The sequence below is a fragment of the Pantherophis guttatus genome, chromosome 6 (genome assembly GCF_059756535.1).
Source record: "Pantherophis guttatus breed Tessera chromosome 6, ASM5975653v1, whole genome shotgun sequence".
NCBI lineage: Eukaryota > Metazoa > Chordata > Lepidosauria > Squamata > Colubridae > Pantherophis > Pantherophis guttatus.
Window position 1 is genome coordinate 98,563,858 of NC_142068.1, and position 18,971 is coordinate 98,582,828.

An 18,971-nucleotide genomic window follows, 5' to 3' on the forward strand; every position below is an offset into this window, starting at 1 on the left:
TAACATCTTTTTCTTCAACTTTTATGATATTGAACCAAAGAATATGGATGGATCTAGTTGTTGTCCATTTTGTATATTGCTTTATTTTTATCCTGGAAACATTGCTGGCTTTTAAAATAAATAATAAAAGTTTGTTAACTGACTGCATAGACCCTTGAGCCCAGTTTGAACAAGATGGGTAGCTCTCTTGGCAGACAAAAGCATCTTCAAATATCTTGCTTACTCTATATCAGAGGTCTTCAAACTTGGCAGCTTTAAGACTTGTGGACTTCAACTCCTAGAATTCTCCAGCCAGCTATGACTCACCGACAGTCCCATTCACTTTAATGGGATGGCTGGTGATGCAGCAGTGACACAAGTTGAGGGACATGGCAAGCAGGTGAGTGGATGCCCGCTAACAGACACTGCCATGATGGATCTGAAATAACAGGTGCTCTTTAATATTATATTTATAAGCTGCTTAGGTGGTTTCACTTTCATTTTTACTGCTTGCCCTTCCTCCTCACACTTAGAGCCAGGTGGTACAGATGCATTTCTCTTCAAACAACCATACAGTTTGTAGTGTACATAGATTTGCAAAACAATGGGATAAAGGAATATTCCTGAACTTTGTTTTATGATTTATCTCTTGGTTACTGTGAAATTGTGTGAATGCATCAATGCAGTGCATGTTATCTCAGCTTGCAGAGCTTGGATTCATTGAATGAGTTTACCAAAAATGTAAATATTGCAGAATATATAGCCTCATGTTACATAACTAAGCTCCATTTCATGCACAATAAACTAAATTATTAATGAATCTTAAATAGAAAACTATCTTTAGATACATGCTTTTTACTCCAAAAGCATTTTATTAAAATAAATTTGATAAAAATAAAAACAATCCGATTTTTTTTTATTTTAAAAAAATCATAGATTTTTTTTTATCCACTCTGGTTTAAGATACGATGGATGAAGTCCATGTCAAATATATATTTCAAGATCAAGATTCATAGTACAGTATTCTCAAGTAAGCTCCAAAGCCATTTGGAATCCAGTATATAGAGCAGAGGTCTTCAAACTTGGCAGCTTTAAGACTTGTGGACTTCAACTTTAAGTCTTAAAGTTGCCATAGTTGGAGACCCCCGCCCTAAGAGAAGCAGCCCGCCTGAGCCCAGCTCTCCGCCTCCAGAAGAAAGGGGGGGGGGCGGCGGCGGAGCACAGGAGCGACCGCTTACCGAGGTCACCTAAGCGAGGATCGGCGATGGGTGACGCGGACTCCCGCACAGCAGCAGCCCGCTGCACAGCGAGGTAAAGCTAGTTGGGCGTGGCTTTCTCGTGCTCTCGCGAGATGTCGCTGACGGCCTCTCCGTAGTCATAGCAGCGACTTGAGGAGAGGGGAGTCCCTCCGTACGGCGCCGTCCTCCTGAGCTGTTCCGTGGGCTCCGGCGGTGAGTCAGTGGCTGCGGCCGGCGACTCCGGGGTGGGGTTAAGCGCGAGGGCATCGCCAAAAGGGAGCTTGATTCGCCTCCTCCTCCTCCTCCTCGGGGTGGCTCGTGAAGGGCTTTGGGAAGACGCGGGCGGCAATCCCCTCAAGCTGGAGGGTCTTAGTCTTGGGCCTTCGTGCTGTAGGCCTGCTGCTCGCTTGGCAGGTATTCCTCCTTGCCGCCGCGGCTGAACTGAGGGCCATGCGCAGCCTCGGTCTCCTTGGTTCCCCGCGCTCACTTTGGTCCGCGGGGCGACGCTGCCCTTTCAGCTCGGCACCACCGGCGAAAGCTCCCCACTCCCGCGCGGAGCGGGGTCACCTTGGGCTTGAAGATTCACTGTTGCCTCTTGCATTTTTTTAATCCTGGAGCCGGTTATTACGTTTTCCCCGCCCTAAATTTGCGTGAGCTCTTCTGTCAGTACACAATAAAACTGTGACTTTTAAATGTCCCACATCTCCACCGTTATGACGTTTTGTGCTTGTTGTTCCCACTTTTTTTTTTTAACCGGAGATGTGCTGTAATATTTAGAGAAACATTTACCTTCTAAATCCTTTATAAAGGGGCCAACCTATTCACATTTATTCGGGTTTCATTGATTTCTGCTATAATTACTTCTCCCTCGGTGTTCCGATGGCGGGATTTTGTAAGGCTGTTAATATATGTTGAAATTATAAACTTTTTTTTAGCTATTATAAATGCTCATTCTAGTTCAATGCACTGTAGTATATTTCTGAACTTTTAGTCAGTTTTCAGAGCAGATATGCAAGGCTAGAGACTTATGAAAAAATCATATCAATATGTTGGACAGAATGCTATCATTGTTTGGCTTCACACATTATATTAGTTGTAATTTGTTTCAAGCATTGTTTGTGGAAGAAATCATAAGGCCATTCCAAGAGAGAGAATTTTTTCAATATGCTGAGATAAGCCAAATTGCATTATGCATTTGATTCATATTATAGATGAATTAATTTAATATGTAGATTGAAGTAGTGGATAGAGTTGTTAAATTACAAAATATATATCTTTTGAAGTTATTCCTTATAGATCCAGCATGACTCCTTTGCAAGAGATGAACTCCAAACAGCCAAGATAGAATCTAGTGAGTACATTCTAGAATACACATCCTATCCTTTTTTCTGAAGTTTGAAGAAATCTTAGATCCTTAATTATCATTAGGTATGATTTTGGCATTGAAACTGACGTTGTTGCCCAGATCCATATAAAGAAGATATGAAACTTTTTATCTCCCATTTTTCAGTAGAGTATCTGAATTAAACCTAGGAGCAATTAGGGTTGCTGCAGATTATAGCAAAGAAGGAAGCCTCTAGCTGTGCTTTCTGATCTATCCTTCTAAAGCACCACCATTTCACATAACTTCTTTCAGCTTTTAGACAATTAAAAATATCAACACTTATAGATGGAATAAAGAGTGCAGAGTTGGGCACGGCTGGAAACATCAGATACTAACAATGAGAGAATTCTTTATGTTCTTTCGGATGCTGAGAAATAATCTTGCTACAGTTATCTATGCTTTGTTAACTCATGTTCATTTCATGGGAAGTTAAATTTTACAGTTCATTCAAAAGAAAACCTCTATATTGCTTATCCGGTGGTATGAGACCACAACAAGCTGCAGTATTTAAGAGTGATAGCACCTCCCATTGTTCTAGAACAGTATACTTGTTCTTAGTCAAAAGACCTAGGAAACAATTCAATATATAGAATTAAAGTCCTTTGTGACTTTCATCTATACTGTACATCAGTGGTCCCCAACCTTTGTGGCTTGATGGCCTGGCCGGGGCAGGAGGAGGAGAACCAGGCTGCGTGACTGTTGGGCCAGTGGCGCACACAGCTCAACCTATACGAGTGGCAGGCTGGCGTGCATGTGCATGCAGTGCAACTTGTGCAAGTTGAGCTGCTCACATGACCCAGTTTTAAATAGGTTGCAGCCCAGAGGTTGAGGACCCCTGTTGTACATCTAAATAATCATTTACATATCAGCCCATCTGTATATAGAGCTAATCTAAACGAGTCTTTCAAATGAGTTTACTAGGTAATTGTAATTGTTACTCTTATGTCCTGAAAAGTCCACTGAAGGAGGTGCAATGTACATGTTTCTAATACCTCTAATAGAGATGGCAGCGTAAAACATGACTTAAGGATTCCATGGCATTAGATTTTCAGAGGCCCAATTGCTACAGGGAAGCCCTTTGAATTCCTTCCCAATTGCTACAAGGAAGCCCTTCAAAGACAGTAGCAAGCAGAGCATCTTAGTAAGGCAGAGTGAAAAGTTGTCTAAACAGGGATATTGTTAAATGTCCCAAATAATTCACTAGTTTCTTCTGGAGCAAAGTGCCTTTAAAAAGTTGTTTAAGCAACAAGGCAAATAAGAGGATGGTTTGGCTCATGATTGGGGTGTTTGGAATATGTTGGACTCTTGTTTTAGAATGGAGCACCTCTTCACCCTAATTATATTTTTGGTTCCTAACATTTTTCAAGGTTATATGTTTGAATTTAGTTTAGTGGATATTTGACATTCTGTTAATCTTTCCTAGCAGAAGAGCCAACCCACCCAATGTTTTTCTGAGATTCTACCCTTTCAGTTTCATATTCCTTTATAATAGTATATTTTAGTTACTTTTGTTTCTTAGCTAATTTTTAATTAAAATAAGTGTGCTGGATCATTTCCCCCCAACCTTTGGCATCAGGGACTGGTTTCATGAAAGATAATTTTCCCATGGACTGGGGTTGGAGAGGGTTATTGCTTGTTTTCCCATTGCTCACCTCCAGATGTGAGGCCTGGTTATTAACAGGCCACAAACTGGTACAAGTCCCTGTCCTGGGAGTTGGGGACGCCTGTAGTAGATTACAGTAGAGATATGATTTTAGGTAGACTTATGATTAAATTTAAAAAGATCTGGTAAATTCTTCAGATGAGGCAAATATCGAGGCAAAAGACATAGATAAATGATTTTGAATGGGTTTGAACAACATGGGGAAAAGAAAGAAATGTCATGGCATTGGTCCAAGTTCCCTCTCTTCTTCAGAGTCTGCTAAATAAGCAAAAATAGAAAATTTTATATGAAAGAAATCTGTTAGTTAAACAAATTTCCCTCTCACCTGTAACAAATTTCAGTCCCTGGATCACTTGAATGGACCTTCAAACAAAACTGGAAAAATGACAGCAGTTAGATTTTTCACTACAAGATTAATGGCAAAGCAATGCTTTCATACAGTGCAAACTGTTATTTAAGTGGCTGTCATCTGTAAAATATGATCTGAAACTGAATGATAGCCTCAAAAAATTTTTTCAGCAAAGTACCAAGCTGGACCTAAGACTTCCACTAAAGACTTATGCAGAAGCTTTGACTAAGCCACACATCCTGGACATGCACTCTGATAAAAGGCAAGTTGTTTTAAAGTACAACAAAACTGTATGTGATGACTCCCCCAGATACCTCTCCAGATGTCAGTTTGGAAGAAGATGAACCAGTTCCAGGCATTCAGGATGGGAGTTGGTTGATCTGCCCTCTGAGAGTGATTTTGCTGAAGCACAGCTGCTGCAGGACAGGCTGAGGCTTCAGATGGGGAAAGTATGCAGCTGGTTAGTGAGGAGGAGGAACTGCCTTCTGCACTTGATCTGAGAACACATAGGGCAAAGAAAAGGCAAGATCAGCTGTATTTAACTAATCTTTGCTTACTCTTAAATAAGATAGATGAACCGCTCCTTTTAAATAGAAACATCTCAGACTTTTCCAACTCAGCAGCCCTCTGCTTCATTGAAACATGGCTGGATAATTCGATTAATGATAGTTGCTTGCAGATCCCAGGATTTCAGATTCAAAGAGCAGATAAAATTGCAGAAATATCCGGTAAAAAAAAAGGGAGGAAGTATCTGCTTTTATATTAACAACCGGTGATGTAAAAATGTCATTACACTAAATAAATTTTGTGATGTGGATTTGGAGACACTATTCATTATTTGCACACCCTATTACATCCCCCAAGAGTTTTCTTCATCCTAGTTGAGGTCTACACACCACTCCAAGCTTGCATAAGCAAGGCATTGCAAACTTTAACTGACCAAATCCTGTGGGCTGAACAGAGATATTCCAGACTCCCTATCATTGTATTAGGAGATTTTAACAATGCTAACCTAAGCCAAGAACTGCCAAGATATATTCAGCATGTCAATTGTCTCAAGTTGAGACAGGTAAGAATATTTTAGACCACTGTTACCCTACAATAAAAGATTCCTGTCATTCTTTACCAAGAGCAGCTGTGGGACACTCTGATCACTATTTTATTCACCTTGTACCTGTTTATAGACAAAGACTTAAAATCATAAAACCAGTAGTTAAAAAGTGAAATCTTTGAAGAGGCAAAGTTAAAGCTACAGCTTGCCTCGACTACACATACTGGAACTTTTTTGAAACTGCCTCAGGGAACTTGGATGAACTCACTGACACTGTGACATTATATGTTAGCTTTTGTGAGGACTTAATGTGTGCCGACCAAAACCTTACGCATCTACATTAATAATAAACCAGTGAAGCTCAAACATCCATGCCATGCCAAAGGGGAAGCTACAGGAAAGGAGATAGTATGCTGTACAATCAAGCCAGGAATGTATTAACGAGATCAGGGCACCAAAGAAAAAGCTGAGGACTCGGCTCTCTACATATGAACCAGCAAATGTGTAGAAAAGTCTGAAAATGTCGCAGACCTACCTCCTTTGCTGAATTGGCACCGGGCAGATAACCTGAATGTGTTCTACTGTAGGTTTGATAGGAGAATACTGTTAAATATCACTCCCCCTCCATCTCAGATACACCAACAGCCAAGTCTACACCCAACTTCATCCCTCTGGGGCCCCCACCTCTGGTGATCGCAGAAAAAGATGTACAAGGTCTATTTCTCAGGCAAAAGGCTGGAAAAGCACCAGGCCCAGACAGGGTAACTTTTTCTTGCTTGAAAGTTTGTGCTGATCAACTGGTCCCCATCTTCACCCTCATTTTTAATAAATATCTGGATATATGTTATGTTCCTTCTTGCTTCAAACACTCTGTTATCATCCAGGTACCCAATGTCATTGCCCAGAGGATCATTGGTTGCTCTCTCCCCTCTTTGGAAAAGCTTTATAGCTCCCGCTGCCTTGAGAAAGTTCAAAATATTCTTAAAGATCCATCTCATCCTGGGCGCCCTTTTTTTGAACTATTACCATCTGGCAGACGGTACAAGATAATAAAAACAAGGACAAATAGGCTGAAAAACAGCCTCTATCCCAGGGCTAGAATTCATCCCAGGGCATATCCCAGGGCATATTGAATTCTACGGTATAGTGCAATATCAGGTTTTCAATTTCAATTATATAGAATGTAAAGGATGTATGTTGTGTTTTTATTTTTATAGTTATAAATGTACACTGAAGAAGGCATTTAATTTCGTTGTATCATGTGCAATGACAATAAAATAAACTAAACTTAAGCCTCCATCAAGGAGGCTGAATGACTACAGACTGAACTACAGACATCTATAGTTATGAAAACATTCAAAAGGTTAGACCCCTTGCAATTTGCCTACCCTGCAAATAGATCAGCAGATGGTTCTGTCAGTATGGCACTGCGCTCATCTTACAACATCTTGAATCCCCAAAGACCTAAGTAATGGTCCTTTTTTTAGACTGCAGCTGTCAAGGGCTGGGGAAATCCGGAGATTCAGGCAGTTCAAATGAGTATAATTGCAAGCTTAGGTTGCTACAAAAATTTGGCCAAATGACCATTAAGGGAATCTGCGGGAATTAAAAATTGTATTCAAGATGGGCTGGATCTCTTGTGGACACACAGGAACTCATGACATATGCTGCGTTTGACTCCTCCCTCGGGCTCAGCCTGGTCATCTACATCAGCTTGGCATTCAACACCAACATTTCAGAAATCCCTGTCTAAACTGACTCAGCTAGCTGTGCCTGACCACACTTGTAGATAGATTATAAACTTTCTAACATATAGGAAGCTGCAGGTGAAGCTAGGAAAAATCATAGTGAATACCCATTCAATTAGCACAGGAGCCCCCAGTACGTTCTCCATTACTTTATATATTTGTATTTGTATTTATTAGATTTATATACCGCCCTTCTCCCGAAGGACTCAGGGCAGTGAACAGCCAGATAAAACACATAACAATATATAAAATTTAAAAAACAATTTAAAACATATTAAATGAATTTGGCCCTTATGCATTAAAACACCCCCTTTTTAAAAAATGAATTAAAATTAGCAATTAAAAGAGTTAGGCCAGCCCAGCTTGTTGAAATAAAAAAGTCTGGCGTGGCGGAAAGTGCGTACATCTGGAATCCTCCGTATCTCCGGGGGGAGTTCGTTCCAAAGGGCAGGTGCCCCCACAGAGAAGGCTCTCCCCCTGGGGGCCGCCAGCCAACACTGCTTGACCGACGGCACCCTGAGGAGCCCCTCTCTGTGGGAGCGTACTGGCCGGTGGGAGGCTATCGGTGGCAGAAGGCAGTCTCGTAAATACCCAGGTCCTAAGCCATGGAGTGTTCTAAAGGTGGTAACCAATACCTTGAAGCGCACCTGGAAGACCACCGGAAGCCAGTGCAGCTCGTGCAGGAGAGGTGTTACATGGGAGCGCCATGACGCTCCCATAACCACCTGCGCGGCTGCATTCTGGACCAGTTGAAGCCTCCGAATGCCCTTCAAGGGGAGACCCATGTAGAGAGCATTACAGTAGTCCAGGCGAGAAGTGATGAGGGCATGAGTGACCGTGCATAAGGAGTCCCGACCCAGAAAGGGACGCAACTGGCGAATCAGGCGGACCTGATAAAATATATACCAATATACCATATATACCAATGACTGCATCTCAAAGGATCCCTCTGTTAAAAGTCCTGGCATTTGGAGATGATACAATAGTCATTGGTCTCATTTGAGACAATGAGTCTGCATATGGACGAAAGGTAGATCAACTGGCACTGTGGTGCAGCTAGAAGAATCAAGCTGAATACTCTTAAAACTGTAGAAATAATAGTAGAGTTTAGAAGAAGCTCTACTATTCCACCACGTCTTAGAATATTAGACAACACAGTTTCAACAGTAGAGACTTTCATGTTTCTAGGTTCTATTATCTCCAAGGACTTGAAATGGACACCTAACATTAGAACCATCATTAGAAAAGCACCACAAAGAATGTTCTTCCTGCATCAACTCAGAAAGCTCATATTGCCCAAGATCTACAATTCTACAGAGGAATTATTGAGTCTGTCATTTGTACCTCAATAACTGCCTGGTTTGGCACAGCAACCAAACAGGGCAGGTACAGACTTCAATGGATAGTTAGGATTGCAGAAAAAAATAGTTGCAACCAGCCTGTCTTCCATTGAGAATCTGTATGCTGCATGAACTAGAAAGAGGACTGAGAAAATATTTACAGACCTCTCTCATCCTGAACATAAATTGTTTCAACTTCTCCCCTCAGGACGCTGCTATAGGGCATTGCATACCAAAACAACTTGACACAAAGATAGTTTTCCCCCCATGCCATCGTTCTGCTGAACACCTAATTCCCACAGCGCTATTTGAGGCCTAAAAATATTTACCCATGTAGTAGACGGTATTGGAATTATCCTTCTCAACTTCTCATTTCTCATCTTTTCTCATCGTCTCATCTTTCCTGCTACCTTCTCCTATTGGTATCTTATGATTTATCACTTGTTTGTAACTTATAATCAATGATTGTAGCTATGATTTACGATCGATCACTTTGCTGTTTGTTTGTACAATGAGAGCTTATGCACCAGAGACAAAATTCTTATGTGTCTAGTCACACTTGGTCAATGAAGAAGAAAACAAGGCAAAAGGTGGAGGCTTCATATGTATGAAAGACTTTTAGGAGACTAAAAAGCAATTCCCTGCAAGTTAATTTTTTTAATTCAGACACAACAGGTTACTCTCCGCATTCTCCTGAACAGCCTCAGTATTGGTTGCTATGATTCTAGGACAGTAATTTTAATTTTCTTAGGACTTCCTCAGAGTTAGCGCAGAGAGATTTGTGTGCTACTTCCAAGTGCTCCAAATGTAAAGCGATTGTGTTGTCTTTTAATCAGCCTATTATCTCACTGATGGTGGTGCAGTGAGATAAGATAGAACCAAACAAGTTTTGGGAATTAGGGAATTAACATATTTGGTAAAAGACTGGTGAGAAAGTTTCTTGCCAGTGTCTTTTACCAAATATAAGTTAACTAGCTCCTTTACAAAACTATGTGATCGGGCTTGATAAATCAACACTTTCAGCTTGAAAATTAATGAGTAGTTACGATCGGCCTCTCCTCTCCTCTTGTCTCCCTCAGCCTTGCCCCACAGAAGCCTATCCTATCCCCCTTCCCTCAGCCTTGCTCCACAGAAACGTCTCCTATCCTATCCTCTTCTCTCCTTCAGCTGTGCCCCACAGAAGCCTCCCCATCCTATCCCCTTCTCTCCCTCAGCCTTGCCCCACAGAAGCCTCCCCTGTCCTATCCCCCTTCTCGCATTTTGAGAGTTTCACAAACAATTTGGCTGCTAACAATTTCTCCAAGACCTTGCGTACCAACCGAGAGTGTTCCTCCAGTGTTTGAGTATAGATCAAAATGTCTTCCAGGTACACAAGGACCCCCCCGGTAGAGGTGTTCATGCAGGACTTCATTGATCAACTGCATAAACACAGCGAGGGGCCCTTGCAACCCAAACGGCATGACCTGGAATTGGTAACTCCCCAGGAGACAGTTGAACATAGTCTTCCATTCGTCCCCTGGTCGGATACACACCCGGTAATAGGCTTCGCACATTAAGTTTTGTAAAGATGCGACCCGTCGCTGCTTGCTACCAGGTCCTTCATTAGCGACAATGGGTAGAGATGCTCCACGCACACCCCATTAAGGTCACGGAAGTCAACGCACAGATGTAAACCTCCATCCTTTTTCTCCCGAAAGAGGACAGGTGCTGCCATTTGGGACCTGCTGGGTCGGATGAAACCTCTACCTAGATTCTTGTCTATATAACTTCTCAATTTTTCAAGCTCCTTTGGTGTCATTGAGTACATACGGGGTTTTGGCAGTTTAGCTCCTGGAATTAACTCGATGGCACAATTGGTCAAGCGATGCAGGGGCAATACTCCACACTTTTCCTTACTAAAAACAGCTGCCAAATCCCCGTAGATACTCGGGAACCCCTGGTCTTTGTCAGCTGGTACAGGCCCCTCCGTCAAAGTCCCCCCTGTCCTACTGCAGGCAACTCAGGACTGAGCGCCAATCGCAGCTTCCGGAAATCCCCTTCCCATCATGTGGGCTCCCATTTATCTAACCATGCCAAGCCCAATATGATAGGCTCAATCATTTTTTCAACTACAATGAACTGGATACTCTCCCAATGGTCCCCTATCTCTAATCTAACTGGTTCCATGAGATGGGTAGCCGGAGGGCCCCCCCCCCAGCATGGACCCATCCATCTGTTTGAACTTAATGGGCCCCCTCATCTGCACCGTGCAGGCCCCCAATTCCGCTACCACAGCACAGCGTATTAAGCAACGCGTGCATCCTGAATCACCTAGGGCACCATATTCGACCCATTCAGAGGGGTGAGGGTTCTGGACGTCTACAGGGTCACGAAGGGACAAATGGGGTCACTCACCATTTGAGTAATCCCATTTGTCTTCTGGGTCCTCATCATCGCTATCCCCGGACACCACGGGGAACCACCCTGTTCCTAGTGAAACCCAGACCTCCCTAGTGGGTGTAACTACATCTGCCGGCAGCGTCTGTGTCACCTGTGACTGCTCAGGTGTCGTTCGGGGTCGTCCTCTGGCCAGTTGAAGGTGTTTTTGGAGCCGGTGTTTGTGGGACTGGCATTGGGCACTCCGCCACCTGATGGCCCACCTGGTTGCACCTGAAACATTGGAACAACGGCCTCCTGGCCTTGTCAGTAGGGTTTTGGATAGCTACAGCGGGCCTTGTCTCCCTTGAGGGCAGTGGCTGGTCCATCGCCCTTTTTTGCTGTCCCATGCCTCCGTCCCCCCCATGCCCGAAACTCCCTCAGCTCAACCTCCATGTCTATTGTTGCCCGGAACTAGTCGGTCAGACGAGGGGGTAAACCCCAATATACACAGGCTTGCCAAAGGTCCCAGTCCAACCCCGTGTGGAATTGATGAACCAGGAGGCGTTCTGGCCATGCCTGCAATCTCCCAGCGATCTTATGGAATTCACATACATACTCCTTTGCTGACCGGCCCTTCTGCTTAAGCGCCACAAGCTTCCCCCCCGCCACCTGTGCATAGGACTCGTCTTCGAACCTGAAGCGCATAGCCTCCAGGAAATGTCCCATGTCCGCCAGTTCTCTGGCATGGTCGCTATGGAGGTCAGCTACCAAATCCGTGGCCTTCCCCGTCAGTACTGGTGTAACAGCCATCACCATCGCCCACTGGGATGGGTAAAAGCATCCATAAAGGTCCATATGGCTGATTATTTGACTGAGGAAGAGGGCCAGCCGGTCAGGACTGCCATCAAAGATAGTCTGTATCGCAGGTGGACCCCAGAGTGCCTTTTGAGGGCACATTCCTGGGCCCCACAATGGAGCCTGGTCAGGTGTTCTAGCCACACCAGCTGCCCACCTATCAACCTGTGGAAAACTCGGGTGGCCACCCTGGGTCGGCTGATCGGTCTCCTGCTCCACAAGTTTCTTGTGTGGTGCTTGTTCAGTGCCTCCACCAGAGAACAACCTTGGTCCCAAGACCCTGGGTGTTCTTTACCTCGACTGGGCGCCTGGTCCAAGCGGAACTTCAGACTGCCGAGATGGAAGCGAGTACTGGAGCCGCGGCCTGAGCCCCCTCCTTGCCATGTTGCTGGAGGTTCTACCCCCGTTGCCCAGGGCTGCCAGGACGGTGCATTGCGGAAGCTGGCCTCCCTAAAGCGCTCCCTTAGGATGTCCATCGTGTTAGCCCCAGGGCCCATGGAGTAGCTCCACTCACCCTCCTCATCCTCAGTCCAACACCTCTCCCTCCATCTCTTATTTGCAATAGCGCAAACAAAATTTTGAGATGAATCTTTGCTGCACCCAATGGAACAGCAAATGCTCTGTTAAGATTTGGAACAGGAATGGTTGAAGTCCAGGGCAGGAGGATGATGATAAACATTTGACTGAAAATCAAATTCTTCCCAGTTGCAATGACTCCTTGACTTAATGGACATTTTTTGTCCCCTCACTGGAAACAGGTTGTATAGAAGGTTGGCATTATGACTGGGTGTTCTGTAACATTCCTGATTTCTTTAGAATATGACCAAGCCAAACAACTGCTCACTGAAATAATAAGGGATGTGGCAGAAATTGGATAAATAAGGGCATTTGGAACCAGCAAGATATTTACAAAATCTCCTGAAAATGAGAATAGAATTTTTCAAATCATAACATTTTACCATTCAGTGGCAGCACTGAAGCTTCGAGCTGATTTCAGTCAGATCAGTTTCAGGGTTGACACAGTGCTCTTAGAGAAGGTGCAGCTCATGCAATAAAGGTGTTACATGGGCAAATGTGGGGGCCCTCATTATGGTGCATTCTGCTTAATTCTGAACCTGTTGAAGTTTCTGGGTGGTCTGCAACTCTATACAGCCCATTTCACTAATCCAAACAGGAAACAACATGAGTGATCATGAGCAAGGCCTCCCAGTCTAGAATAAGGTGCAATTGTCACATTAGATGAATCTGTGCAAAGGCCATCCTAGCCATAGTTACCACTTGCTCCTTGACTCTGAAATTGTGCACCAGCTCAGTTTGAGGAAGTGCCATTCTGTCCAGAGTCAAAAGATGAGTATCATTTGGGTCTGGGTGACAGGCAAAAGGCAATAAGTGCTTTGTCTTGTAAGGGTTGAGTCGAAGCTCGTTCCTCTCCTGCCAGACCCTTATAGTTTCCAAGCACTTGATCAGCACTGGCACAGCATCACTTGTCTGGCTAGAGGTGGAGGTATATAATTGAGTATCATCAGCATACCAACACCAAACCCCGTACTGTCAGATGACTTCTAGTGGTTTCATGTAAATGTTAAAAAAGAGCAGAGGAAGACTTGAAGAGCCGTGGTGGGCAGTGGTTAAAATGCAATATTGCAGGCTAATTCTGCTAACTGCCAGAGTTCAATTCTCACCAGCTCAAGGTTGAACTCAGCCTTCCATCCTTCCGGGATCGGTAAAATGAGGACCCAGATTGTTCGGAAAAATATGCTGACTCTGTAAACCATTTAGAGAGGGCTGTAAAACACTGTGAAGTAGTATATAAGTCTAAGGGCTATTGCTATTGAACCCCAGGGAACCCCACATTGCAGGGGCTTAGGGCTCAACCTTTCCTCCCCTACCAACACTGACTGGAAGCAGCCATCGGAGAAGGATGAGAACCACTGTAACCACTCCTACTCCCTGAAACTGGTCCAGAAGGATACTGTGGTTAAAGGATACTGCTGAGGAGTTCAGGACAGCCAATATGGTCACACCACCGTCATCCCAAATCCTCCAAAGATCACCAACAAGCATAACAGATGCCATTTCAGTGCTCTGCCTCAGCCTGAATCCACACTGAAAAAGGTCCATTCAACAAGCTACAATGCCTATTGGAGCAACAGAACACAATAGAATGGAAGGGACCTTGGAGGTCTTCTAGTTCAACCCCCTGCTCTAGCAGGAGATCCTATATGATGGCGTATAGATGGCGAACCTATGGCACGCATGCCACAGGTGGCACTCAATGCTGTCTCTGATGGCACGTGAGCTGTTACCCCAGGGCAGCTTCACCATGCATGCGCATGCGCCTCCCGCTGGCCAGCTGGTTTTCAGGACTCTGCCGCACATATATGGGGGGCGGGGCGCATGTGGGGGAGCCACACATGCATGTGCATGGAGGCTGGGCACGTGCGGGGGGCCATGTGTGCATACGTGGGAGCAGGGCACGTGTGGGGGGCCGTGTGTGCATGCGCGGGGGTGGGGTGCACACACGGTCTGCACACATTGCATTTCAGGGGTTCGTGCGCACTCGCACATTCGCACACACACATGCTTTGGGCACTTGGTCCGGAAAAGGTTAGCCATCACTGTCCTATATTATTCCAGACAAGTGGCTGTCCAGTTTCTTCTTAAAAGCTTCCAGTGATGGAGCAGTCACAACTTCCACTGGTTAATTGTTCTCAGTGTTCGGAAATTTATCCTTAATTCTAGCTTGCTTCTCTCCTTAATTAGTTTCCATCCATTTTCTTTGTTGCAGCCGTTCAAATATTGGAACACTGCTATCATGTCACTCCTAGTCCTTCTTTTCACTAGACTAAACATACCCAATTCCTGCAACCGTTCCTCATATGTTTTAGCCTCAGTCCCTTAATCATTTGTTGCTCTTCAAGTCTCTTCCATTCCGTCTTCCCCAGGTTGCCTTGATGGTGACCTTGACTCCCACGCCGCCGCCTCCTCTGATTTGGCTGCTGGAGGGGCCAGCAGCCGACAGGCCACAACAGAGACAGGAAAGGAGAATGGGAAAGAGGAAAGGCAAAGAAAAAGAAGGGAAGAGGGGAAGAGAGCAAGGAAGGAAAAAGAAGGATAGAGGAGAAGGAAGAAGAAAGAAAGGAGAGGGAAGGGAAAAGAAGGGAAGGGAAAAGAAGGAGGGAAGGAAGGAGATAGATTATAATGAGAGAGAGTGAGGGTCTGAGGGAAATCCTGCCTTAGCACTTGGCCACCAGCAGCCATGCTGCCTTTTGTCATCTCCTTGTCCCATCGTCCTGACCTCTCCTGGTGGTCTCCCATCCTACCACTGAGGATGCTTTGGTTACAAAGCCGGGTCTCCTTTCTAGGAAAGGGAGTGAGCCTCCCTCTGACCCACACACTTTGCCCTCCTGCACACATAACCTGGCCAAGGAGAGCAAGCACAGCAACAGTGGGAGCTGGCTATGCCCCCCCCCCCCCGGCCAGGTCAACCACAACCCTCAACGAAATTGAGTTTGACACCCTTGCTGTACAGGAACTCCAGCTTTGCTGCATAGATGTCAATAGATGACATTTTCAATATTTTTATTAGTTATCAAAATATAAAATACAGAAATGCAAAGAAAAATGGAAATAATGGGAAAATAGGAGAGGAAAAGGGGAAGAGGAAAAAGTGTAGGGTAAAAGAAAGAAGAAAGGGAAAAGCATTTCCAACTCCTTTTAGCACAATAGAATAAGGTAATAACATACTTCATTTTTTTATTTTTACATAATAATATATACTAGTCATTTCTGTAACAAATCTATCTAATCAGCAATACCCAAAATCAAAATTTTTTCCACCCTAAGGACAAAATCCAAAAGTGGTTACGAGCAGAAACAAAATTAATTAAAATTAATAAAGCTGCTTTTTCTGTTTCAGTCTACCAATATTTATAACTGCTATTCCATTTAACTATGGCAGATTAAGAGCTTTTATATGGCAAGGCAAAAAAACCAAGAATTAGATGTAAATTACTGTAAGATGCTAAGGAAAGAGGAGGCTTGGGTTTACCAGATTTGAAATAGTACTTTGATGCCTATTGTTTGGTCTGACTCTCCAAACGAAGAGGTTACTTGAATTGAATTAAGATTTGGATGGCATACCTATTTATAGCATGATAAGGTTAAGTAAATGTTGGTTTCAACAGCCGCTTCGTTAGACATGCCATCCTAAGAGTTTGGAATAAATATAAATCACATGTTTTCTGTGAACATGCCTCTTTGGGTGTCATCCCAAGAAGCTATTTTTAGAGAAGAAATGGAGGCCAGACTGGTGGATTTACCGTCAAATAATATTTTTCAATTATGGTGACTCTATCCTCAAATCTAAAGAGCAGTTGGAATTAGAAGGACATGTTTGCCATTGGTTTACATATTTACAATTGAAAGAAAGATTTTAAATTAGATTAAAGAAAACTAGGGATTTGATTTTGTAAAAAAAGAATTTGAAATTCTGTTGTGTGATAACGATGAACATATTGCTAAAGTTGCTATTGAAATTGAACTTGGAGAATGAGTATGGAAAGCATTGTATGATTCATTGGACAAAGAATTTAGTATATAATATAATACTTGGACATCGATGAAAGATTTAAATTTTACATTAAATTAAAATTTAAAATCTTTTTTTTATAAGATGATGTACCATTGATATTTAACATTGGACAAATTGTCAAGAATGTATAAAGATACTTCAAATGAATGTTGGAAATGTAACTTTTTACTATTTATAACGGATATGTGATAAACAAAGAAATATTGGGAGTAGGATTCACATCTTAATACATTCATAAAGGGAATATAAAGATAAAACCAAAGACTTTTCTTTTGGGCTTAATGGCTAAAGAACTAACAGAAAAAACAGAACTTTGATATTATATATCCTGACAGCAGCAAGAATACTTTATGTACAAAAATGGAATGATATTTTGATTCCCACAATGGACGATGACTGCAAAAGTTGCTGGAGTTTAAGGTTAAATTAACTGCGTTGATTAATGATTGATAGATAAAATGAGCTTTATTGGCTATGTACAGTTTTTGCATACAGGTGGACAAGATATTTCACCCATCACAAATACTGTTACATTTGATACTTCCACTTATCTCACATTCAAACATTTTAATGGCATAGATTGATAACGAGTTCTATGAAAGCTTGCCTCAAAGCTTTGTGTGGAGATAAACTGATACTGTTGTAATCCGCCAAAGCTATTTGGAAGACGCATACTGAAGATTCTTCTTCCTGGTGTTTTTCCTGCAAGTGCAAGATCAGCTTTAGTTTTCCAATTGGATGTTGGTCCATTAGTTGCAAACAGGAATTGACTAACCAACTGATGTTGTGGGCTGAGAGAATGACTGACCCAAAGCCACACAGCTTGGCTTTCATGCCTAAGGTGGTACTAGAACTCACAGGTTTCTAGCCTGGTTCCTTAACCACTAGATCTAACTAGCTCTCTTGCTAAAGATTGAATACCACTATCCAGTAGTAACAAACAATTGTTTAATTTAACTTTAAAACGTAGCATTTGCATACATAATCTACCAAACTACTTAATCCAGCGGACCCCAATCTTTGTGGCTTGGGGGGGAGGGGAACTGTCCATGTGAGCGGTGGGCTGGTGCACGAGTTGAACTGTGTATACTGTGGCCAGCCACTTGCACGGCCCAATTCTGAATAGCCCATGGCCCAGTAGTGGGCCGTGACCTGGGGTTGAGGGCTGGTCCCTGTTCTAATCTATTAGATTATTTACCAGAATGAAATATGAATTTAAGAACTGTAAACAGGGAATAACCCAGCCTCTTACTTCAAACTATTCCCACAGCCATTTAATCCATGTATAACCACATGTTGTTTTCTTTCTTTTGCTCTCTTTATCCATATATTATGTAATCATCATTATATGTAAATTAAACTTTCTTTCCTTAAAATCAGAAAATGGTGAAACAATTGAAATAAAAGAGATTAACAATAAACAAAGCAGTCAAATTAAAAAACTTAATAAATATATTTTTCATTAGATAGTCCTTGACTTATAATAGTTTGTTTAGTGACTGTTCAAAGTTACAACGGCTCTGAAAAAAGTGTTCTCCTGCAAGCTCCCAGGAGTGGCCAAGAATGGGTTGAATCGTCTGTTTCCTGTTGAGACCGAGCTGCTGTTTGTTTTAGCCACGCCTCCTTCCTCCACTTTCCTGCCCCAGTTTCAGCTTGGTCTTAACCGGAACAAGATGTTTCAAAGCATTCCTGGCCACTTCTGAACTGCAGGATCGTGAGAATTCTATTTCTTTATTATTCTTAGATGTTTTGCCTTTGAAGGTGATGGCTGCCTTTTATAGCAGCAGCTTGATTCCGTGTGTTTTGCAATCGGCCTTTTAAATCAAGGGCTGAGCAACTGTGGGCTCGCAGTTGCCAGCGGCCGATCGCTTCCAGCAGGAAACCAGCGGGATTGTCGGATTTCCTCCTTTTAGGCCATTAACAGCCTAGATTGAAGCGGCGCTGCAAGAGAGGCCAAGGAGCCTGCGGGACCGTTGGCTCCCTTTGTTAATCAGCTGGGCTGCGTGAGCCGTTGGAGGCCCCAAAATTAATCACAGCAGTGTGATAAGAGTCCCTGCCTAGCTTTAGCTAGGGACACTTGTACTGAAGGCCCCAGGTGCCTGAATTTGAGGGGCCCACAGATCGAACAGAGGAGTTGGGTGAGTCGTTGTGGGCCTATTTTCCTCGTTGGAGCGAGAAGGAGTCCCTGCCTAGTTTTGGCTAGGCATACTCAGTGGCTGAGACCTCAGGAGAGGTTTGGAGTCCCTGCCCAGCAGCTGCTGAGCATACCCAGGAGCCACAGCCTCAGTGGAGGCCATTGGAGTCCCTGCCTAGGCATACTCAGATTTGCCCCTGCTAGCCTGGTAGGCTTTAAGTTCCTGCCTAATCTCAGCTAGGCATACTGATTGCAGGAGGCCGTTGGGCTGCAGGAGT

The 18,971-nt window shown here is 43.5% G+C and overlaps 1 protein-coding gene across 9 annotated transcripts in view; it reads left to right on the plus strand.

Moving 5' to 3' along the window:
• The first annotated feature begins 1,173 nt into the window (after window positions 1-1,173).
• The window catches only part of USP54 (ubiquitin specific peptidase 54), a 167,257-nt gene continuing 149,459 nt past the window's right edge, over window positions 1,174-18,971 (plus strand). For 3 of the 9 annotated variants that reach the window (XM_060694163.2, XM_087872319.1, XM_087872316.1), the window contains exons 1-2: window positions 1,320-1,430; window positions 2,514-2,568. The gene's annotated coding sequence lies outside the window, so the exon portion shown is untranslated. Of the gene's footprint in view, window positions 1,431-2,500; window positions 2,569-18,971 lie in introns of all 9 variants that reach the window. The other 6 variants (XM_060694168.2, XM_060694166.2, XM_060694164.2 and 3 more) reach the window with 4 other exon arrangements.